The sequence below is a fragment of the Gossypium hirsutum genome, chromosome A08, assembly GCF_007990345.1.
Source record: "Gossypium hirsutum isolate 1008001.06 chromosome A08, Gossypium_hirsutum_v2.1, whole genome shotgun sequence".
NCBI lineage: Eukaryota > Viridiplantae > Streptophyta > Magnoliopsida > Malvales > Malvaceae > Gossypium > Gossypium hirsutum.
Window position 1 is genome coordinate 102581008 of NC_053431.1, and position 25702 is coordinate 102606709.

The following is a 25702-nucleotide window of genomic DNA, read 5'->3' on the forward strand; positions in this document are numbered from 1 at the left end:
GTTTTAGAGGGATGTTGACCTACGGGTTAGGCACTCAGTACCGAGGTGTGTTATTGGTTGGATTAGATCTTATGAGTGCTTGGTGTGTTTTGGTTGGACTACTTGTGTAGTCGTATCTGTAAGCCGTTCATCAGGTCGTAATTATTGGAGTAATTACTTATTTAAACACTTTGAGTGGCATGTTTTGTACTTGATATCTTGAAGTGATTTTGTTGTGGACATGTATGCTTTTTAGAAATTAATATTTGAGAATTGAATTAATTGATGTAATTCACTGGTTTGAAATTATGGATGACAGGAAACATTAGTTGTGGAATTGAATTTGATTAAATTGTTATGTTTATTTCAGTAAGATCCATTGTTTCTGCCTGTCGAACTTACTAAGCTTCAATAAGATTACTTGTGTGATTTGCATTTTCTTGTAGATATCTTTTTGTGGGACGGAAGATTGGATCAGCACTCAAGTCACATCAGTACTCAAGTCACACTATCCATCCGATTTCGATAGTTTTTGAACGTTTATTTTGGATTATATGGCATGTAATAGGTTGTAATGTTAATGACCGCATTTGATATGTTAATATGTGAAATATTTACCTTGTTAATATTAGATTGATGTTAATATTAATGTGATGATAATTACATGGTTACTAGGTATGGTGATAAATGTAAGTGCAATTTGTGAAGTTATGGTTATGTTTCTTGGTAAACTAGCTAATAATAACTTATGGTATATGTTGTTCTCAATTTGGCTAGTATAAGGTTAGGTAATTATGTTGTTCTCAATTTGGCTAGTATAAGGTTAGGTAATTAGCTTAAAAAAATAAGATGGTATGTTTGAACGGTTGATGATTTATTTCATTGTACATGTATGAATAATTGTGGTACCAATGATGGTACATGGTTAGGCACTTAAAATGGTTGAATTGGCATGATTTGAGTAAGTTTAATGATAATTTGAATAGGTATAATAACTGGTTAATGTGTTGCTTGGTGTCCAAAAAAGCTTGAGATGGTACACTTGATGTTTAAGGTTCATTTTGGTGCACATAGCCTGGGACACGAGCTATCACACGGCCGTGTGCCAGACACAGTCTGAGACACAGCCCACGATACGGCCGTGTATCAAGTCAGTGAGTCATACGGTCTGAGACACGACAGTGTTTATCAAGTCAAAGAGTTACACAGCTTGACATACGGCCTATGACACAGTCGTGTGATCTAAGCCAGTGAGTTACACGGTTTAAGACATGGGTTAAGACACGGCTATGTATCTTATTGTTCGAACATTACACGGTCTAGGCTATGTCACACAGCCTGGCTACATGGCCGTGTGATCCTTGTTTTCTAAATTTCTAACTTTTCCTCAGATTTTCTAAATTGTTTCAAATTAGTCTCTTTTTAATCCTGGACTATTTTTAAGGCTTCAAAAGTTCAATTTAGGGCCTAACTGATATGTTTGTTGGATTTGTATGAGATTTAAATAATTATTATTAATTAGAATTATTAATCTAATTTGAATTTATTTGTTTTAATTTGTATGATAATGCTCTGTAACCCTAGTCCGGTGACGGAAACAAGTTAGGGGAGTTACACCAACAACTAAGCAAGACAACCAATTTAAGGTTTATACTAAGTGTGTTTACTTTAAAACCTCAAGTTTCTAGAAACAAGCAAAACCCTTAAAATGGTTATGAAAACTTTTAACTTCGTTTCCTAAGTCTTAAGTGCACCGAATGGCTTAGATCCTTACCAGCTTATTGGGTTCTCTACGTTTCTGACTTTAACCTCACGATCATCGATCCATGTAGAGCTTTCCAATGCCTTTGCTTCCTCAGAGCAACCATGGAAGATGAGGAAGAGAGTAAAATGAAACAAATTGGGGAAGAAGTCTCCCAGGAAGTCACTCTTCAACTATTTATAGCCCTTCATGTGCGGTTTCCCACCATATAACAACCATTCATCCATATTAACTTTGAACCCCACTAAGGAACTAGTTGGTTCTAATCCTAGCAAAACATATTTGAAGCTCAACTATGCTCAAACTAGCCTCTATATTTCTCAAAATTTGCAATAGAGACTGTCAACTTACGATCTCTTTTAATTTAACCCTAAAGGTTTGAAATTTTTATGTTTCAATGGAAATCGAGTATGACAAATCTTCCTCCCTAAAAAAAATTGTGCTCAAAATTTCCTTTTACACTCAGTCGCAGAGGCAGACTTAAAGAAGCTCTTCCTTATTTTTTCCATATAAGGCTTGCGTAGACATCACCTTTTCTCCTAACCAGAATCCTTCGACTTGGTTCTTACTTCGTACATTCACATTATTGTACTCTACTCAACTCATGGATGCTTAAAAATTTTAACGAAGATGAATACCTATTTATTGGTGGGTATCTAACCCTTCCGTCGTTAAAATTCCTCTAGTCCATAACTTCCTTTAAGTCCAACTTCTGGGTGAATGCAATGTAATAAACACAGTTTGTCTATCATCATTTTTTCTCTATTTATGGCAGATAATCCTACAGTTCCCTAATTCATTTATACACTAACCCTTCCTATCTTAATGAGTCAGCCTCTTCTTGACACAAGGAAGCTTATCTCACCCATTAAATTTTTTTCATCACTAACGTGGTAAGGTATCAAAGTTAATGCTCGAATTCTGAAGGTCTACTTTGAGGGTGTCGAAAACTCATCAGACTTACTCGAATATGCTTATCATTGAAAAATCCTATGTTTTGTTATACTTTATGAGGGGAACATGTTATTAGTTGACAGTCAAGAGGTATGCCCTTTTTGGATACCTTAAAGGATTCTCCTTTTTCCAATGGCGAAAAGTGCTCTTCATGCATTGATGGACCTAAACGTTTCCTACTATTAATTAAAATTTCTATAAATCAACTCTCTTTGGTTATAAATGACTTAGATCACTAAGGGAATTTCATAAACCTATAGGCCTTCAGCTTGACCAATCCTCTCATTATCTCTCACTTCTCTTGTTCTTATCTTTCTTTTCCTTGTCCATATACATTTTTGGGGTAGAGTGCCCCCATTATTCTAGCATTGAGATCTCAAAAACAATCCTTCCATCTTTCTACCTTTCTTGCTAGTTCACTAATTAAATCCTCAATAGAGGACACAAGCAAGGCAAGAATTCTTGATTTACAGGTACACACCTACCGAATACAATATGGTTGTTTACCTTCTATCTCGAGAAGTCCGTTATAGCTCTAGAGAAAGGTTGTCTAGGCGAAACTAATAGCTACTTTGTTTGCCCCCGGAGGAAATATTCTATCGTAGAAGAGTATACATCTCCGTTGTAACACCCCACACTTGTGCCCCACGCTGGGTCAGAATATAAGGCATTACCTAACTTAAACTTATGCATATAGACATTTTCATAACACCAAATCATGGTCAAATTAAAACTTTTTCAATTTTATTTATAAACTCCTTAATAAGAGCCTACTAAGCCCAAAACACCCATTGGAATCCATTCAGAAACAATTCGATTCCTTTAAAGAACTTTGAAAATAACTTTTAACACAGGGGCTCACGCCCATGTGGGAGGGGCAACACGCCCGTGTGACATTTCAACATGGTCGTGCTATTGGCCCGTGTGGCTCACACAGCCTAAGCAATACAAGGACACGCCCGTGTCCTATACCTGTGTGGAGTTAATTCTAAATGTACACCTACAGGGGTTTTCACACGGCCTGGAAAACGCCCAAGTCTCTGGCCCGTGTCCTTCACACGACCATGACACGCCCATGTCTTAGCCCGTGTGCAAAAACTTGGACATTCTGTTTCTGACGTCAGTAATCCTTAAGGGCCACACGGACAAGGCACATGCCCATATGCTAGGCTGTGCCCTTCACACGACTGAGACACACAGCCGTGTCTCTGCCCTTGTGTTTACTATCATGCATACTGGCTTACAATTCTTACGTGCAGGGGACACTACCATATCACACGCCCATGTGGTGAACCGTGTGTAGCACACGGCCTAGACACACGCCCGTGTGCCTACCCGTGTGGACAAAATAAGGCTATTTACCAAGCCTTTTTGTCACCCTTACTTATGTAACCTGCACAAAAACCACTCTCCACTAACATAAGGGCGCATCACATAGCCAAAATAACCACAATGGACAACATTTCATTTATGCATTTTACTCATCCATGAAAATATCATCTTCTATTTATAAATCAAAATGAGTATTGACCATCATCCATGGCCTTACACAAAATGAGTATCATATTCATCATATGAGCCAACACATTATGGCTAACTAACAAAACATTAAAAAAAAACTCGAGTCCCTATACATGCCAGAAAATAAAATAATGAAACTAGCTATACCAAGGTCTTGAGTGATAGCGCAATCAAAGCTTTTGATGTCACTGGATCCCCGATGCTATCTTTGCGGCACTATAAGGAAAGAAAAGAAAGGAAGGTAAGCGTGGGAGCTTAGTAAGTACATATATGCAAATAAAGTGTAATTATAAGAAAATCATATTTATCCAACGGTAGCTTGTCATGCTTAAAAGATATAAATTACTTAACGTCTCAATCTCAGTCTTCTTTCCATTCATGTATACTTAATACACCTAGTTCTTCACTCAGGTCCTAACCATGAGTTCGGTATACATACCTCATCAAAGTATTCACCAACTAAATATTTGGGTTACCCGTTGAACTCTCGAAATATGTATGGTTACGCAAAGAATTTGTGTCTAAATGCCATATAAGAAATCAGGGCTACCTCGTGCTATGAAACCCTCATATTTGAGCTACTCACGGGCCTTTTTATCAAGTCAGGACCCGGACCCCATAACTATGTCTAAGGTTCAACGGGGCTTCATATCTAATCGAATAGCTTCGCATTTGCTCACATTGTAATTTACTCGTATAACATGTCGTTTAAACATTCATGACAACAATTATAACTTAGATACAAAACAACAATAAGCTAATTACACATGTAAATTATTAAAATATATCAAAGTAAGCTACAATAACACATTATTTACATATGTACTTACCTTGATACAAAATGATGAAGACGAGCTTAATCCTCGTAAACTTTGTTCTTACCCTGATCAAGACTCGAATCACGTTTCTCTTGGTCTAAATTAATGAAATTCATTTATTTCATCAGCATATCAATTTAGACGCCCAGAAGTTCATAATTGGGCAAAATGACTATTTTGCCTCTAGACTTCCACAACATGACCGCTTTACCCCTATGCTCGCAAATCGATTTTTATCAAATTTATTCATATTATAAGCCTAGTTGATTACTTTTTATACTAGAAGCAATCCAAAATTTCCATTATTTCTCACATTTATTAACAAATTTCCAACTTATGCAAAATAGTCCCTATTAGGGTTTTCATGAAAAATCCCCTCATAAAAGTTGTTTATTACACATATAATACTCATATTCTTCCATAAAATTTTAGAAAAATACACATATGATTTCATGGAAAAACCCTAATCTCTCAACCATTTTGTAAAATAATCCCTTTCATAGAAAGCTTATGTTACAAGGAGTCCAAAAATACAAAAATCATTAAGAATAACCTTATAAATGACTTACTTGTAAAAGATGTTAATGGATGATATTTTGAGCTTTCAAAACCCCCTTTTGAAGATAAAAATCGGTTGAAGAAGAAGAAATAAAAAGATGAAGCCCTTTTTTTGTTTTATTTATTTAAAACTAGTCAAAATTGGTGACCAAAGCACCACCTACTTTTGACTTTCCTATCAATTTGTCCCACTTATGGCCGGCCACCCTATTCTCTAATGGTCTAATTGCCCTTTAAGGCCCCCCATTTAGGTTCTTTAGCTAATTGAAACTCTTATCTAACAAAATAGGACTTTTTCACTTTAAGCGATTTAGTCCTTTTTCACAATTAGACAAGCAATTGCTAAAATTATTTCACCAAAATTTTCATCTACTTATCTAATCATGCTATAATACATAAAATGATATTTAAAATAATTTTATTAACCTCGATTTAGTGGTTTCAAAATCACTATTTCGATTAGCCCCAAAGTTGAGCTGTTAGAATTCTCCCCATTTAGGGATTTTCGTCCTCGAAAATCTTACCTTTAAAAATGTTTGGGTATTGGCTTTTCATGATCTATTCGAGCTCCCATGTGGTCTCTTAAACCCCATGTCGCTGCCATAATACTTTCACAAGGGGAACGCTCTTACTTCTCAGTTGCTTAACCTCCCGAGCTAGGATCTTAACAGGTTCCTCACCATAGGACATATCTGGATGAATCTCAACCTCTGTTAGCGCAATCACATGTGAAGGGTCTGATCTATATCGACGTAGCATGGATACATGAAACATATCGTGAATCTTTTCCAATTCCAATGATAAGGCTAATCGATAGGCAACCGGCCCTACTCTCTCGGTAACTTCATAGGGTCCTATGAAACAAGGACTCAACTTGCCTCTTCTACCAAATCTGAGAACTTCTCCCCATGGGGATACTTTCAAAAACACTCGATTGCTAACTTGACATTCGATCTCTTTCCATTTCAAATCAGCATAGGATTTGTAACTATCTGAGGCGGCCTTCAAACAGTCGCAAATCAATTTAAGTTTCTCTTTAGTCTCCTTGACCAGATCGACCCTGTGAATCTGAATCATTCTGAGCTCGGTCTAAAATAAGGGCGTTCGACACTTACGCCCATACAAAGCCTCATAAGGCGCCATCTTCAAACTCGACTGATAGCTACTATTGTAGGCGAATTCAACCAATGATAATTACCATTCCCAACTTCCTCGAAATTCAAGAACACAACACCGCAACATGTCTTCTAAAATCTGAATCACTCTTTCCGACTGACCGTCAGTTTGCGGGTGAAATGCCGTGCTGAAACTCAACTTTGTTCCCAATGCCTCTCGTAACTTTTTCCAAATCCTCGAGGTAAATCTTAGGTCCCTATCTGAAATAATTGACAAGGGCACCCCGTGTAGTCTTACAATTTTAGAAACGTACAAGTCAATCAATCTCTCAAGGGAGTAGTCGGTATGCACTGGTATAAAATGTGCCGACTTTGTTAGCCTATCCACAATAACCCAAAAAGCATACTTTTTCTTTGGGGATACCGGCAAACCCGTCACAAAATCTATAGTAATTCGATCCTATTTCCACTCGGGGACCGTGATAAGCTGAAGTAGACCCGAAGGTACTTGGTGTTCAGGCTCACTTGCTGACACACAAGACACTTGGAAACGAACTTTGAAATGTCATTTTTCATTCTCGGCCACCAATACATTTTCTTCAAATCGTTATACATTTTCGTACTCCCGGGGTGTACTGATAAACAACCACTATGTGCCTCATCTAATATCTTTCAAATCAATTCGGTGTCCTTAGTAACACAAATCCTATTCTGGAATCTCAAGCAACCATCGGAACCGATCTAAAAATCCGATTCAACATTCGATTCACATAAGGTTTTCTTGGATAGTAATTCGCTATCACTCTTCTGAGCCTCAAAAATTTCTTGAAGAAACGTCAGTCTAGCTTTTAGCTCTGCTAGAACCGAACCATCTTCTGACAAGGTCAATCAGGCATTCATTTCTCTCAAAGTAAACAATGATTTTCTACTTAATGCATTGGCTACCATGTTCGCTTTTCCCAGATGGTAATCTATAATTAACTCATAATCTTTTAATAGTTCCAACCATCTGTGTTGCCTCAGATTTAAATCTTTTTAGGTCATCAAGTACTTAAGACTGTTATGATCGGAGTATACATGGTATATCTCTCTGAACAAAAATGTCGCTAGATCTTCAGAGTAAATACTATGGCGGCCAACTCTAGGTCATGTGTCAGATAGTTCTTCTCGTGAGGTTTCAATTGTCTCGAGGCATAAGCCATAAATTTTCCCTCTTGCATAAGTACACATCCCAACCCATTCAAAGAAGTATCACTATAAATCACGAACTCTCTTCCTGATTCAGGTTGTACTAGTACGGGAGCCTCAGTAAACAACATCTTTAACTTCTCAAAACTTTGCTGACATTTATCCAACCATTCAAACTTAACTCCTTTTTGAAGAAACCTTGTCATCGGAGTCGCAATCATAGAGAAGTCCTTTACAAATTTCCTGTAATAACCGGCCAACCCTAAAAAGCTCCTAACTTCAGTCACGTTCTTTGATGGTTCCCATTCAACAATAGCAGAAACTTTGTTGGTATCAACCCTAATACCATCACTCGAAACAATATGGCCCAAAAAACCGACTTCTCTAAGCCAAAACTCACTTTTACTAAATTTGGCATACAACTAATTGTCCTTTAGAGTCTCCAAAACGGTTTTTAAGTGTTCGACATGTTCTACCCTGTCTCTAGAGTATATCATAATATCATAGATGAATACAACTACAAACTTATCTAGATATGGCTGAAATAATCTATTCATTAATTCTATAAACACAGCGGAAGCATTTGTTAAGCCGAAAGGCATGACGAGAAACTCATAGTGGCCATACCGCGTCCTAAAAGCGGTTTTAGGCACATCTGCTTCTTTAACTCGTAGTTGATAGTAGCCAGATCTCAAGTCTATCTTAGAAAACCATGCTGCTCCCTTCAGTTGGTCAAAGAAGTCGTCAATTCTTCACAACAGATATTTGTTCTTGATCGTCCTCTTATTTAACTGCTGGTAATCTATGCACAACCTCATAGATCCATCTTTCTTTTTCACAAATAACACTAGAGCACCCCACGGTGAAAAGCTTGGTCTCACGAAACCCTTGTTGGTCAATTCTTGCTACTGTGACTTTAGTTCTTTCAGCTCAGTCGGGGCCATCCGATAAGGAGCAATCGAAATAGTCGTGGTCCTTGGCATTAGTTCTATACCAAATTCAACCTCTCTATTAGGGGGTAACCCAGGCAATTCTTCTGGGAATACATCCACATATTCACTTACAACCGGTATTGACTCAACCTTTCCTCAAACACGTCTGGGCAAACATAGAGGATATCACCATAGGCAAGTTCCCTGGCTCACCTGATTCAACCCAAAGGGTTTCACCATTTTTACATTTTAATTTAATGGCCTTTTGTCTACAATTTACTACAACATCATGGAATGTCAACCAGTCCATACCCAATATGACATCAAACTCATCGAATAGTAACAACATCAAATCGGCCGGAAAACAATGACCTTTAACTACTAAAGTACATTTCTTACATACTTTATCGACTATCACATGTTTGCCTAATGGGTTTGACACTTTAATCATAAATTCCATAGACTCAACAGACATATTCGTGCTAGACACCAGCTTCATGCACACATACGAATGAGTAGAACCAGGGTCAATCAAAGCAATAACAGTATTATCAGAGAGAGAGAATGTATCAGTGATCACATTAGGAGATGATGCATCTTCACGTGCACGTATGGCATAGGTTCTAGTCAGAGCTCTAGCTTCCTTATTCCTCTCCACCGCCGTATATTAACCAGCCCCTATCTGCTGGATATCGTCAAACTCCTTTAAATCCACCATTACAAGTTGTTACACCTCCCATCACCACCTAAACCCGCCACCTTAATACCCTAAAAACAACCGCGTAATCTCTTAAAATCGATAGCCAACCCACACTTTGTTGCACCTCCTTCACACTTTAAACCATAGCCCTTAAAGCTCTTAACCGCCATCGTCAAACACCCTCCTATTAAACCTCCAACACCTTTACCCTTTCCAAAGTCGTAGCTCTCAACTCGATAAACCACCACCCAAGCCGTCATTCATCGCCCTACATCCCTAACCCAACACCACAAATTTTGCTGTACCTTGCTTCTTTGCATTTTCATCGATTAATTACAAAGGTGGTAAGAGCTTGTTTTTCCCAAAAATTTTAATTAAATTTAATTTGTTTAAATTTTCAATTGTGCATGGATTATGAATATCAAATTATTTCTAACTAAATTTTTGGGAAATTATTACTTTGCGTTGTCATCTCATGTCAAGTTTCGGGTTGTTAATATGTCTCGAAAAAGAACACATTCCACAGTCCAAATTGCAAAATTGCAAAATAAATTCCATTTGAAAAAAGAAAAGGCAAGATATGAGAACTTCTTCAAGGAAAAACAAATGCTTCTGAAAAAAGGATTTAATATGGGAGAAAGTAATCACACTAACTTTATGGCGAGCATTCAAAAAATTGCTAAAGCATTAAATTAGAAAGTGTTTTGTGATGAGAAATCAATCCCAAATCTTGAATTAGTTCGAGAATTCTATTCAAATCTAACCTCATCTACAGCAACAGAAGTAGTTATTTGAGGAGTTAAGGTAGCTTTTAATTCAAAAGGTATTAATGATTTCTTTGACTTAACTAACTTTGAAGACGATGATTATTCATCTATAATGAAGAATGTTGAAAGGAGATGTAGGAAATTCTACAAAAACTAAAAATTCCTGGGTCTAAATGGACTATATCAAGATGTAGGAGTCATACTTGTATAGAGATCGATTGACACCTTTAGAGAAGAAAAGACTATTAATGCGGGAATGGTTATCCTCAAAGAAATTCAAGACTATGCTGCAAGATGTTCTGGCTCAGCATATTTCTCTTCTATGATCGCAATACTATGTATGAGAGCTCGTATCTGTCCAACTGTAAAGATGGAAAGGTATAATCAAGGAACAACTACTGTTAGGACCTTGCCAGAGTAGCAGGAGATGTTGTCCTTCAAAAGCAATTTGAACCGATTAATGAAACTAAAAAAGAGAAATTTCCTACAGAACTAGAACCAACAGAGTCAATTGAAATCCCTGACTTAGCAAAACCTACTGAAATGATTTCTGAACCAGAAAGGAAACTCCAACACTTAGAGTTTCTTCATCGAGTACCATTCCACAAAGTGAATAGTCGAATGTAATGGACATATTGCAGCACATGCAATGGCAACAACAAGATTTTTAAAGATACACAAAAATACGGGATGACTCATTTAAAGATGCATTTAAGAAAATATTTTATAACTCACTTGTTTTTGTGCCTGGATTTCCAGACTTTATTTTCGAGCCATGGACTTCGATTGCAAGGAAGAAACAAGGTGACTTGAGCAAAAACAAGTATGATGAAGCAAAAGATAGGTCGGATACTGCAGGGTCTGCAAATAAATAAAAATGAGGATCTTTACTTTTCTTTTCTTTTAGGAAATTTTTAGTTTTTATTTCTTTATAGGTTATTTTTTACTAAGTTGGAATCATTAATAAAATTGAATAGATTGTGCTTTATTTCTTAAAGTTATTGAAAAATAAGAAGTGTGGCAATGAATATGTACATGTCTAGGATAAGATCCGTCTAGGATAGGCTTGGTATTTAAGCAGTCAAATTTGACTCAACTCTCTTCCCTGGAATCGTGCCTGGTGTACAGTATTCATTCACTTCTTTATTTTCGTTCCTTCTATCTTTCGGTTTTTCTTTACAACGGGGACATTGTTTCACCTAAGTGGGGGGATCAAGAATTAAAATTTCTTATTTTTTTTGGGATTTTCCTTTTTTTTTCTAGGATCATTAAAATTGCAATCTTTTTTTTCTAGGATCATTAAAATCTTGCTCGAAAATTTTAGTTTTTTCTAATTATGTTGCCTTTTGTATATATAAAATTTCATTATTTCAATTTTTTTTGTGTTAACTTAATTTTGAAATAAATGATTATCTTAATAAATGTGTATAAATCAAGCCATGAAATTTTTTTCTCTTAGTAGAACTAGGTATGCATGAAGGTTTGAGCCTTTAGAATTAATTCAATAACTTTCTTAAGGCGAAATCCTAGGAGACATAGCAGTTTAAAAGATGATTTAGGCAAATTTTGTTTGGATCATTTGAGCCTGTCAACTCGACCTTATTACAATTTATCCCTTGAAACCCACTATTTAAGCTGAATGACCTATTTTTTTAGTCTCTACATCAAAACGAACCGTCCATTAATTGAAAATTTACTCATCTTGACTTTTCTCACCAAACTTTAGACTAAGCTTATTTAAGGATATTTTCTGTCTTTAAGTTTGGGGGAGATCAAAAAGGAGTATTTGGGGCTTAAAATGCAAAGGGAGATTTTATGCTTAGAAAAAATATATTCCCTTACGTGGGTAGCTGGGGGAGTTCAAAACACAGTTGTTGTGAAAAAGGGCAACATGAGCATATGGTTCCAAATTGAAAAACATGGAAGTGGGTAGTTGGATGGATGATTGTATAGTTTCGAAGGCCTAAAGTAAGCTAAGTTTTAACATATTTTAGCCTAAAATGTTTATATCTTTTTCTCAACTTGTAATCTAGCCCTATTACAACCTTTCAAAAGACCTATTAATTTGAATTACTATATTTTCTACATTAGTGGAGAGAAATTGTAACACCCCTAACCCGAATCCGTCACTGGAACAGGGTTACGGAACATTACCGGAGTTTACAAATTAATTATCAGACATTTCATTTCATCTAGCATTCATATTAGAAGCCAATCAAAATCATACATATTGTTCCTTAAACGAGCCCTCGAGGCCCAAATTACGTATTAGAAACAAATAGGGACTAAGTCAAAGACTTAAAATTTTTTTCAGAAATATTTAAAATTTTGAACACTGCAGGGGTCATACATCCGTGTGGCCAGACCATGTAACACACACGGTTTGGAGACATGCCCGTGTCTTAGGCTATGTGGGTATTTGTTTTGTGGAAATTTAAAATACAAGGGAAACACGACTGTGTCACCTGGCCATGCGTTACACACGATTGAGACACATGCCCGTGTCTCTGCCCGTGTGACTAAAACAGGTTATTTTACATGCCATATTTCTCACCCAATTCTATATCAATCTATAAATGCCATTATAACCAAAATCAAAACATTCAAAAGTACCAATAGAACCGATGGATAGTGTGATACAACTCTGACAAGCTTAGTAAACTCATATAAACTTTAATCATAATACTTCTTTTCAAATATGAAATTTAAACATATCTAGAATAATCCAATATTGAAACCAAAATATTCATGAAGTTATAGTTAATAGCTCACTAATTGAATAAATCTACAATATCACTTATACATATTATTCCTAGCATAGTAGGATTTTAACACAGCTTTAATTCTTCCAAATTTATTTATTTTCATTTACGTTTCTTTACTTCCACCTTTATTTCGTAGGCATAACACACCAGCCACAAGCATATCATTCCACCATAGCTACAAGCTAGTGCACTTAAACGAAGACCTTTTTCAAATTAATCACACGATAAATCATTTCATAAGAAATTGCATAACTTAAACCTTACCATTCTTTCATAAGCACAAGCATATTTTCATTTAAACACTTACCATTTCAATGTATCATATAATTAAACATACTACCATTGAACCAAATATTTGACACTTGCCTAAGCATTAAACAACAAAACTTGTTAGCATACTTGAACATATTTCTTATAATTTCAACATCAATAACCTTACTATTTCTACAGGTCACTTTTGAATTTATTACTTGTCTCAACTTACATAATTTTCATGTATCAATATATCAAGATATTGATATATATACATATCATGACACATATCATTCTCTTATTGTTTCTTCATATACATATATCATCTAAAAACAACTCATGTTATTTTACCATTCGAAGAACGACTTACGGATATGAGTACATCGTTTTCAGAAGCCCGAAGGCTGAATAGAAGCTCATTAGAGCTAAACAAAAAGTAAACATGAAAGTTCGCAACAAATGTTGTACCTTGGTTTACTTGGGTAATTTTTTGTCAATTCATCCTTTACATTTTCTGTCAATTCATTCTTTAGATTCGTAGTGCCATAACCCAGTTATGGTCTTATCATTAGAATGCCATAGCCTAGCTATGGTCTTACATATGAAAACTACCATGGTCCAACCATGGTCTTACGTTCAGAGTGCCATAACCAGTTATGGTCTTATCATTAGAATGCCAGAGCCTAGCTATGGTCTTACATATAAACACTGCTATGGTCCAACCATGGTCTGACATCCATAGTGCCATAACTCAGTTATGGTCTTTTCATTAAAATGTCATAGCCCAGCTATGGTCTTACATATAAACAATGCCATGGTCCAACCATGGTCTTACATTCATAGTGTCATAACCCAGTTATGGTCTTACCCGTCAATTCATCCGTTACAATAGAACGATTGTACTCAATCCCGCGTTCCACTCGTTTTGAACATTTAATTCAATTTCATAATTTAACAATAATTTTATTTTCAGCAATAGATATGATTGAATTCATAATACCATTCATCAATTTAATAAATAAACATTATAGTTTAACCATACGAACATACCTGAATTGAATTGTAATAATTGTAAGAGTTCAGGGACTATTCCGCTATTTTTTTTCACGAGTATCTACGAAATCTTGATCTAAAATATAAAATTTCTCATTCATTAGAATATATTTTAGTTCCAATTCATTTCACAATTTATAGCCTTCAATTTTTTAATTTACACAATTACCCCAACTTTTTCAGCTTTTACAATTTAGTCCCTTGACTAGTTAATCTATCAAATCAACTAATTTTTCTCAATTATTAATTTATCCAAATATTCTAAGCTATCATACAGCCATTAATAAAACAAGAATGTAATTCCAAACCCAAATATTCTAACTATTTTCACAATTTGATACTAACATTAATATTTAACAAAATCACTTTACAATATCATCATACAACAAAATTAAAGCTCTAAACCCACTTGATATTAACAATTTCTTTCAATATATTAATTTAGACAATACAAAAATTCATTTCACGCAATTTGATCATTTTTGAAATTTTTACAAAATTACCCTTTAAATTTGTACTTTTATTCAATTTAGTCCCTGAGCCTAAAACATGCAAATTAGTCATTTTAATGTAAACCCATGCTAGTTGAATATTCATATATTTTCCTCCTCCTCCTCTCCATTCCACATCCTTAATGTATAAATAATTTCACTATTTACTTATATGTTCATATCAAGTTGTCCACTTGAGTCATAGTCACTAAATTATTTATATCATGAGCTACCAAGCTCTAAATTAAGATTCACTTGATGTTTTTGAAACTAGACTCAAACATATTTCTACCATAAAAATTTTAGAATTTATAATTTAGCCAATAAGTACAGTAAATCTTCAAATGTATCCCTATTCTACTGTTTGACAACTTCGACCTTTCTTTACTAAAATTAATTATCTCTTAGTACGGGGTTTGATGATATTTCTGTTTGTTGCTCTTGAAAATAGAACCATTAATAATTTAAAAATATAAATTTAAAACCCTAAGTTTTTTTTTTGCAATTTTTAATAATTTTCCAAAGTCAGAATAAGAGAACCCGAAATCATTCTAACCTTGTCTCACAAAATTTATTATATCTCATAATTTACAATTCTATTGCTTACACCGTTTCTTCTATGAAAAACTAGACTCCATAAAATTTAACTTCATATTTTATTCAACCTCTAATTTTTGGTGATTTTTCAAAGTTAGATTACTGTTGCTGTCCAAAACTATTTTAATGCAAAATGTTGATTACCAAGTTTATAACATCCTTATTTCCTTTCTGTACAATATTTCCCATCACTTCCTCTTATTTCCCTTCACTAACATATCAATAACATAGAACCTTATATAAAAAAAAACTCTACTTTAATATCATTTTCATGCTTTTTTTCAATAATATCATCTGAAAAAAAATATGTTGAAGTCTTGATGTTCTTACCTTGTCTTATTGATTTCAATCCTTAACTTTATTTTCTCTCTCCTCCAGCTTCTATTTCTTGAATCTAATTTGATAATCTAGCTCCCAATATTCTTCTTATTATCTTTCTCTCTTGATGGCTATGAAAATTCTTTTGATTTCTAAGTAAAAATGGTGAATTTTTTGTGAAAGGACCAAATTGTAAGAAAATAAAATTTCTTTCTTTCTTTTCTTTTTCTCACGTTGGTTGCATGAAAGATGAAGAGAATTCTTCATCTTTCTCTCCTTAATAAAATAACTCATTAAAATATTAATAAATTAATATTTATTTAATTAATCTAAAACATCACCAACATCATCATTGCCTTCTAGATTTCTCTCTCTTTCTAATTGACCATTTTGCCCTTTATGATCTGTTAAAATTCCATCCTTGATCATCACTTAATTTAGTAAAATTGCGATTTAGTCCATCATAAATTTTAACCTATTCAATTTGGTCCTAGTTCATCCATTTCTCTTAGTTTCTAGATCATTCCACCCTTAAAATATTTGCGCTATTGGTCCTTCAAAATTTTTCATATTTACACTTTAACCCCTTAAATTTTGAGTATTTACTCTTGGACAACAAAACTTTTCCCACTTTTATGATTTAGTCCTTTCTTAAATTAATATATCATAATATACTTCTCAATGTTGACATAACTCAAAATTTCCTTTTTTGTCATTTTATTTTCTTATTTTATTATATTAAGGATAATATATTACTTTCTTACTGTAGTAATTTTCGGGGTATTACAGAAATTGTTCAAGTCAACATATGAAGGCACCATTTAGACCTAGGGATTGCTACTTAGATGAATTGAGAGAAATAAATTGATTGGGAAATATTAAATATACGTTAATTAAGAGAAGGCATTTTTGTCCTTTTTTTTTTGTTAGCATGTTAACAATTGAAAATAATAGAATGGCTTATATATACTTGAGTTGCATAGTAGCAAAATTTTTATTTCTGAGCATAATCTTACTAAATGAATATCTTTGTGATAAATTGATTTTTTAAAAGGTATCTCTTAAAAATAATTTCTTGAAGTTTGCTTGTAAGTTATCGTTACTTAAGATGAGCAATGAATTAAGTCTGGGGGTGTAAAAACTAAAAAATTTATAGAATTTTTTTAGCACTTTCTAACTAATAATTCTTGAAAATTCCAAGCTCTTCTCAAATATATTTTTTAATTTTATTACAAAATATATAAATTAGAGACAACAGAATTCTGTCAATTTTTTAGCATTTTTGCGCAACGGAAGAAAAATTAGTCTTGGAGGTACCTTGAGAAGATAAGATTGCTGAAGCATCTTTGAAAGCATCTGCCATAAGAAGATAGCTAATTATTTAAAAGTCATGGACAACCCAAATCAACCCTATTGGAATTATTAAAAAGTTTATTTGATCCAATTTAAAATTGGGTAGAATTAAATTTATAGTCTGATGTAGAGAATGGGGCCCAGAAAGATTAAATTGAAAAAGATTGATCCAAAAACAAAGAGCAGCCCAAACTGTCCCAAATTGATGCCAAAATAAGATGTTTTAAGTTTAATTCAATAGTTAAAAAACAACCTCAACACTTCTCTTCATAACCAGTCCAATCCCTCACATTGTCATGCCTTTCTATTTGTGGCAACTAGCTAAATTTAGCAAAACATCCCAACCTCTCCCCCTACCATCAAGGGGTGGCCATGAGAAGGGGGATTGGCTGCTATTTTTAGCAAATTCAAGCTTCCCACTTTGTGTATAAATGCCACCTCTCACCCCCTCACTTAGGATCTCATTCATTTTTCATTTCTTCATTTATTTTCTTTACATTTGAGTTTCCTTTTCTCTCTTTTCCATACCCTTTTCTTCCTCTTGAGAAAGAGTTCTATGAGGACCTAAGAGTAGCCATAATTCGGCTATATTGAGGGTTCTTGGCTTAGTTGTGACAACAAGACAAAATATCCAAGGAGGGAGCAAACAATTTATGCCTCAGGAACATCTAGAATCGGCTAAAGTTTCTTCTTCCCTTTTAATTTTTGTTTTTGTTCAATTCATAAACACGATTTCAACTAAGTTTTTGTTTTCTAATATAATCACGATGCTTAAAATCGTTAATGTTAGAATGACCTAATTTCCATAGATTGCTTTATTCAATTCTGTTAAAAGTTGTTTTATGCTTTTGATCAATTTATTCATGCAAGTAAATCACTATTAGTTTTCTTATGCATGTTTAATGTAAAAGAGATGTATGAATTAATTAATTAATCTTAACCAAATTTTACTTAATCGACACACTACTATCATGGTGTAATGTTTAATCATGTATGGATTGAATTTGTAATAATACCAAAATTATTATTACCTTACATAACCCTGTAATATGTTTAGCTTATGAAATTCTAAGTCTATTAAACATAGAAATAAGTGAGATACATTTAATAATTAATTAAGATAAATATTTTACTAATTTTGATTAGGGTTAATAAATGATGAATTTAGCCGCAAAATTTTTGTAACATCTTTTAACAATATGTGAATAATTTTAATATACTCTTCAAGACTTGCATTTTTTAGTTCATTTTAGTTTTATACTTATACATTTTCTTCATTCCATCATGAAATTATCGTTATCTTATGGTGGGTTTCTCCTTCCTTGCTTGTTTCTAGATTGTAAATGTAGCATTTTCCTCATATAGGGTTCCTACATAGAAAATTTAGAACAAAAAACATATATATAAACTATTTTCACTCCTACTCCTAATAAAAAATAAGAAATAAAAATCATCCCAATTACTAGTTTTACAATCCCAAAAAATTAAAAATTATTCTTAATCATCAAAATGGGGCGGTTGCCCCCTCCATTGTAGCTTTCCCTCTGCCCGAGACGTGGCCTTGAGAGGAGCCTCCCACCGACGAATGTGCATCTGGGTTTGTAACATTCCAAAATATGGCCTAGAAGTTTGAGCTTGGAAAACAGAGGCCAACAATGGCTTTGGAGAAGGAAAGTTCGCTAGTGGATTTATCAAACTATGCTCACCAAAATACTTAGAGAGTTGGAGTATGCCAGAAGGCTTATCGGGCTAGTGTACGCCAGCAAGTTTGACGATATGGAATACGCTAGCAAAAGTGGTGAGATGGTGTATGACAGTAGGTCTGGCGAGCTAGTGTTCCATAGTTGGTTTAACGAGTTGGTGTTCGTCCATAGGCTTGGTGAAGAAGAGATCGCCAGTGGACTTGACAAAATTGTGTTCTCTAAAGGGCCTGGCGAACTTCGCCAGTGGGATTGGCGAACCGTGTTTACTGAATTGGGCCAAGAGTAAAAAGTAGGAGTATTCAAAGAGTAATTATACCAAAGTTAGGAAAGTCAACTTACTTTTCTCTTTGAAACACTTTCCATGTACGTAACTTCATCCTACTTCTACTACAACACAGGTATCCTAAGAATATTTGAACACTTAAGTACCTATAAATTAATCCCTTTCCATTAGAAATCTCATATTTTTTATGCAAAGAATTTTTCTCAAATTCATCATCAATTATTCTATTATCAAGTTTTAAGAACCTAAAACTTAACTCCTAGGATCTATGGTAAGACTCTGTTTTTCTGTTATGTTTAGAAGTATTCAAGAAAGGTTAGCAAACCAAGGAAATAGGTTCGCCAAAAGCTTGGCATGTGTGAACTTAGGTTCGCTTGTGATTATGTATGATTTTTCATATGTTATGTCTATTGTTGACTTGTGTGTGTTTATAAATTGCGAACCCAGTAGCAGAACAGTATACAAGTAAGGACAAGGGAAAGGTGTAGCTTGTCTAAAGTTACAGTAATTGGTGAGTTTTCAGGGATCGCCACTTGTATGTGTGAACCATAATGTTAGTCAGGAGCTTAGGGATTTAACCTAAGTTCTGAGTGTAAGTCTTTTCTAAAACTCTATTTTGTGAATGTATTTTTATGAACAGTGATACGTGAGCTCTATATGGTAACCTCAATGCTTAAGTAAATGTTTTGACATTACAATATTTTTGAATCTATTGGATATAATGACATGCCATAGGATTATGAGTACTCACCTATATGTTTTATGTTTTGGGCATTGAGGCTCTGGGACAGGTCGAAGAGATAAGGGAATGTTGAGCTTAGCTCCATTCAATGGGAAATGTTGGTGTGTTAGAGAGTGTTTAAGCTTTGTACTACACTTATGGGACATGTTACGGACTCATTGAGTCATTCTGAAGCATTATAAGGAGATTTGTTTATCCAATAGGAAAGAACATGTGATTAAGAATATGTTTTCTAAAACACTATGTTTTTCAAGTTTTAAAGCTATCTGACAGCAAGCACTTGTGAATCAGGTTTTGAGTAATTATGGTGAACCTAGTTCGCAGTCTTAAGTGATATTTCCTACGTTTTTATTTAACTTATGTTTTGTGCACGCCTTGTAGTTTTTACTTCCTATATATACACTAAGCTTGTAAGAACGCACATACTCCTCTCTAAACACTACAAAAAATTAGATCGCAAGGTGAGCAGGGATGAGGCAGGTGATCCAGGAAGCATAATTACAGGCAATGTGATACCAAATGAACCATGGTTTAAAGGTAATGTAGGATATTCTGCCTGGGATTAGAGATAACTTCTGATGCCTTCGCTGATTTTCCTAGGACTTAGTTATTTATGATTTCTTATGTCTTCCCTTATGTTTTTATTTGCGAAACTATTTACTTTATAAACATCTAATTTTAAGTACATGAATATAAGTAAAGTTTGATATGGTGTTTTCTTAATTGTACAACTTCATATTTAAGTAATTAAATTTCTAAACATAGTGTTCGCTATAAGCAATAGCATGTAATAAAACAATTTTTAAGTAATTAAGAGTTCCCCGAAAGTTACTGCGAAGTGACAGGGTGAAAAACCTATCAGTTGACTAATTGATTCCAGTGAACCCTTAATAATTCATGGTAAATAACATAGGGGAACGCTACAAACCATGTTTTTAGTATCTAAGCATATAGAGATTGATTGCAAAACCTACTTGCTTAAAAATATAGTTTTGTGTGTGTGAACCCTAGTCGCTGGACTGACCTTGCTTAGGAAGTGTTAGAACTCTTATGTATGTGAACCCTTAGTAAAATATAAATATGTATGCGAACACTTACTAATTATGCATGTGAACCCTTACAAGTTTGTGAACCCTTATCTGTATGCAAGCTGGATTAAAAAGTTTTAATGAAAATGCTTACATGATATTCCACTACACTTTAACATCTAAAGCATATTTTATGTTTTATATCATGGTGTGATTGAGGTTAGATTGAGTGTTAATAGAGAGTCACTTAAGTGGCTAATGTGGCATTCCATAGCTTGGTTCAGCGGTCGGACTGGATATGAGGTGTTACAAGGTTGGGATGCAGATGACTGGCATTTTCTACATGGATCGTTATGGCTGAAATTTCGCCTCATAGTCGTTGTCATGCTCCTCTTAGGAATCTTATTCTGTAGCCCCTTAGTCCTCCTTTTCATCACTTCATTTGTCTTCCTCGCTTCCTTATACCTCAGATTGGTGACAGAATTGCACCGACCCACATTTATTTGGTGGCCTAGGAAGAGACCAAAAGGATGAATTAGGCGGTAATCCTTAGTGGAGATGAGACCAATAGGGTATTCTTGCTAAGGGTGACTGATCGCGATTTTCGTGACAAGTAAGTTTTAAATATTTATAATTAATCATTCTTGAAACTAACTATTTTCGCGATGCTGGCAAGTGTACCTATCGAACAGTAGTATAGTTTTAGCAAGACCGAAAAGGAACTAAAATTACTAGTAATGACTGCCTTTTTATTATCTAGCCTAAGAATAATGGGGTTTTGTTTTAACTAACTAATTAACTAATCTAAGAATTCACAAAGAATGGAATTGAGGGATTACTTTTGGAAAACGATTAAATTAAAACAATACCTAAGGAAAAATCCACCTAGACTGTACTTGTTATTCTGGCTCCGAATCGGATGATTTATTCATTTAACTTGTTTCGTGAAGATCCTTAAGTTATGTTGTTATCCCTATTCAAGACTAATAACGTCTAATCCCTAGATTGAATAATTGAGACTTCTCTCTAATTAACACCCTAGGGTTGCATTAACTCGATCTATGGATCCTTTTATTAGGTTTCACCCTAATCCGACAATATCTTGTCACCCTATGTCTAGGCGCGCAAACAACTCCGCTTAATTATGACAAATGTACTCTTAGACAGGGTCTATTCCTCCTCTGAATAAGAGCTTATCTTGTATCAGTATCCTGGGATATCAAAACAAGAATTAAGAACACATAATTAAGAACAAGTTAAATATTTATCATACAATTCAGAAAATAATAACAAGATTTGTCTTAGGTTTCATTCCCCTAAGGTATTTAAGGGATTTAGTTCATAACTAAAAGGAAAACATCTCAGAAGAATAACGAATACAAAACATAAAGAAAACCCAAAACTCCTGAAGGGAAATTGAGGGGAGATCTTCAGTTTTGATAGTGACTCCGGCTTCTGAGATGGATCAATCGGCTTCCTTCGAGTAATTCCTTCTTTCCTCTCCGTGCTCTCTATTTTTTTCCTCCTCTATGGTGTATTTATAGGCTTTGGAATGCCTAAGAACCCTCGAAAATAGCCTTTTTCGAATTGGACTCAACTTGGGCTTAGCAGGGACGCGTCCATGTGCGATTACTTCAGGCCGTGCTTGAACCTGTTAAATAGGCACGGCCGTGTGGTCCACCTGTGTGAATCGTGCTTCGATTCTACCAAATTGACACAACCATGTGGTCTGCCCGTGTGAGGAGGTCCAGGCCGTGTTGAATTCGTACTTTGGCCCATTTTCTCTATTTTTGGCCTGCTTCTCGTTCCTTTCGCTCTCCTATGCTCTCCTGAGTATAAAACATGAAATTAAGGCATTAGGAGCATCGAATTCACCAATTCTAAGGAAAAATCATCCATAAAATGTGTTAAGCATGGGGTAAAAATATGTATAAATTACGATTTATCAGTGACAAAGACTCAAATAGGGTTAATTAATGGCTTTATTAGATAATTAGGGATAAAATCGTATCATAGGCTTAGATCTCGCATTGTTGACACTAGGAATAGGAAATTCCATTAGGTTATCTTAAGTTAATTAATTTAATTAGTTTAATTAATACTTAAATTTGGATTCATACTACTATCTTGTAAATCAATCAAATTAGTAATTATTTTCTGTAATTAATTTAATAATAAATTTATCCAATCTGCAAACCCTTTGGTATGATACTTGAAATACTTAACAGTGTTTCGTTGTAACACGAATCTATATTACAATTTGACTTGTTCTCTTGTAGATACTACATTTAATTTATATTTATTTATTTATTTATTTATTTGCACACTTTTAACTCTAAACGTTCGCACTTTTGGAGGTGGTCAAGTTGTTAGTGTCGTTGTCAGGGATTGCGACAATGAAATTTGTTATTATGTTAATTACTTTGTAAAATAATATTAATTGAAAGACAAATGGGTTTGATAGTGTAATAATTTTTATTTTTCATTATTTTTAGTTATTTTTATTTTATTTTATTTTATTTCTAGCTACCTTGTTGATTGATAAATTTAATCTTGGATCAGGTTGATTATGATTTTGATGATAATAGTAGTTAGGATAAGGAACGTGATATGTCAGCATGGTAAGATGACGAAGTATACGAGGAAGAATTTTACAAAAAATAGGAGATCAAGGAAACCCAAAGATTGCTTATAATAGAGCTGCAACAAATCCCATTAGATAAGGTCGTGCATGATGTTCCTAATTTGGATCGTGAAGACCCATTTGTTGTTGTTAACCATCTTGAGCCAGATTGTCCAAAACGATCGGATGGAACTAGTAACGAAGCATCAAGTTGGATAAACGGAGCCTCAACAACCGAATGGAGTTATGCTGAAAAATATAACAAGTATGAATATCTAATTCAACATGAACTAGATTTAATTACGGGTGGCGATATATACAGGTAGTGGTGTGAGCAACATAAGAGTAATCAATGATCAAGATGATCAACAAAAGCCTCAACGAGCCCATGGAATTGTGATACCGGATGTGGAGAAAACGATTACTCATCTTCTTATGAGTCATATGACCAAGAGGAAGATATGCTCAATTATTCAAACGAGATCTCGTGTAATTCGCATGAAACATCTTCTAGCAAAATGACTAAGCAATCCATATCAAGCGGCTAGAGGTAATGCCAGATCAACTTTCACTAATGATAGAGTTACTTCAAAAAAATGTAAAAATCAATGATCCCATTGGATAATGTCATACATTAGACCCCTAATTGCGATTATGAGGCTTACCATGGCACCATCAACTATCCAGAATTAAAGTGAAAGTCACCAAGATGTTGGAAAGATAAGAAAGAATTGAATACCTTCGACGAATTTTCCAATATAATTAACTTAGTTGTAGATGTAACAGTACATGTAGAAGTAGATGTAACATTAACTACTAATGTTGAACTTAAATCGATTCTAAGTGAAGCTATCAATGAATCGATACACCTTTTGGCCAAAGTCGAGGAAACGCTAACCGAAAGACTCGAAGAGTTCATTTCATTTTCATTCAAAAAAAATAAATATATTTGAGTAACCAAAGCTTCTCGCAACATGAGGTGAGGTGGCTCGAGTCAATAATACATCGACAAACAATTTGGTGTTGGTTTGCAATTGGCATTAAATGGCTTATAGTGTGGATGTCACGTCGATCGAAGATAAGGAAACATCAATGGAATCGACCAAGGCTGCTGGTTTACATACCTCAATGTATGAACAAATGACAGATCAAAGTATCGAGGACGCACTAGAAGTTCTTCTTTGAGGATGATACGGATAGTCTCTGTTCAGAAAAAGAGCTTCTCATTTAAATTTGTTTTCATTTTAAATTTTTAACTTTTATTTTTGTATGTGTAACTATTTTTTAGTTATAATATTTTAGGCGTATTTTAAGGGGTGGATGAGTTAGTCAAAACGAAGGAGCAACGAATGAGTCGAAAAGTCAACATTTCGCCTGCGAGGTGACCAAAAGAATACATAACATCGTGACAAGAAAGTCACATCATTACGATGAGATCCCACATCCTGATGACACTTCACAATGTCATAGTGAGAGGCGATAATAAGGAAATAAACAGTGAGTGACGTCGCGATATAAGTTATCGTGACATCACAATGAGAGAAGCTTAGACTCCACGTGACGTAACTTCCCTAAAAATTGTAACGACGAGGCAATGTAGTAACGAGCCCTAGACTCCACGTCGTGATAATGCAACAAATATATAAGGGCCTCGTCCTAACGAGCCCTATTAGTGTCGTCTTAAACACGTTTTTTCTTCATTGTCTTTGTAGTTCGCCACTGCCATTTCTTCTAAACCCCTATTTCTTTAAATTAGTTTTTCTTTAGTATTAAGTAATAATCTTCCATTTTAATCAAGGGCTCTCCCCATTTTTTGATTAAACCGGTTCTTCATCAAGTGGAGAAACTCTCTCTGACAAACGAAAGTAGCCGATGGAGGAAGCATAGTGACATCAACATTCCAATGATGCAATAGCCCAGTGATACTCGATCCTCTCTTTTCTAATCTTTGAGTATTTTTTTTAAATCCTGATAATTAGGTTAGCTAGTTGGGAAATTTATTTGCATAGATATCATTGCGTTATTATCTGTTTAATTTTTAATTGGATAATATGTCTCCTCACAAATGACCCACGTCTCGACGAATCAAGTAACACGATGTTCCCGATAAACCGAGAAGACAATTTGTCTCCACTGACGTCGTTACCCAAGCCAACAATGGAGTTTGAGGCCTGGAGAGCTGAGATTGCCAGAGAGCTTG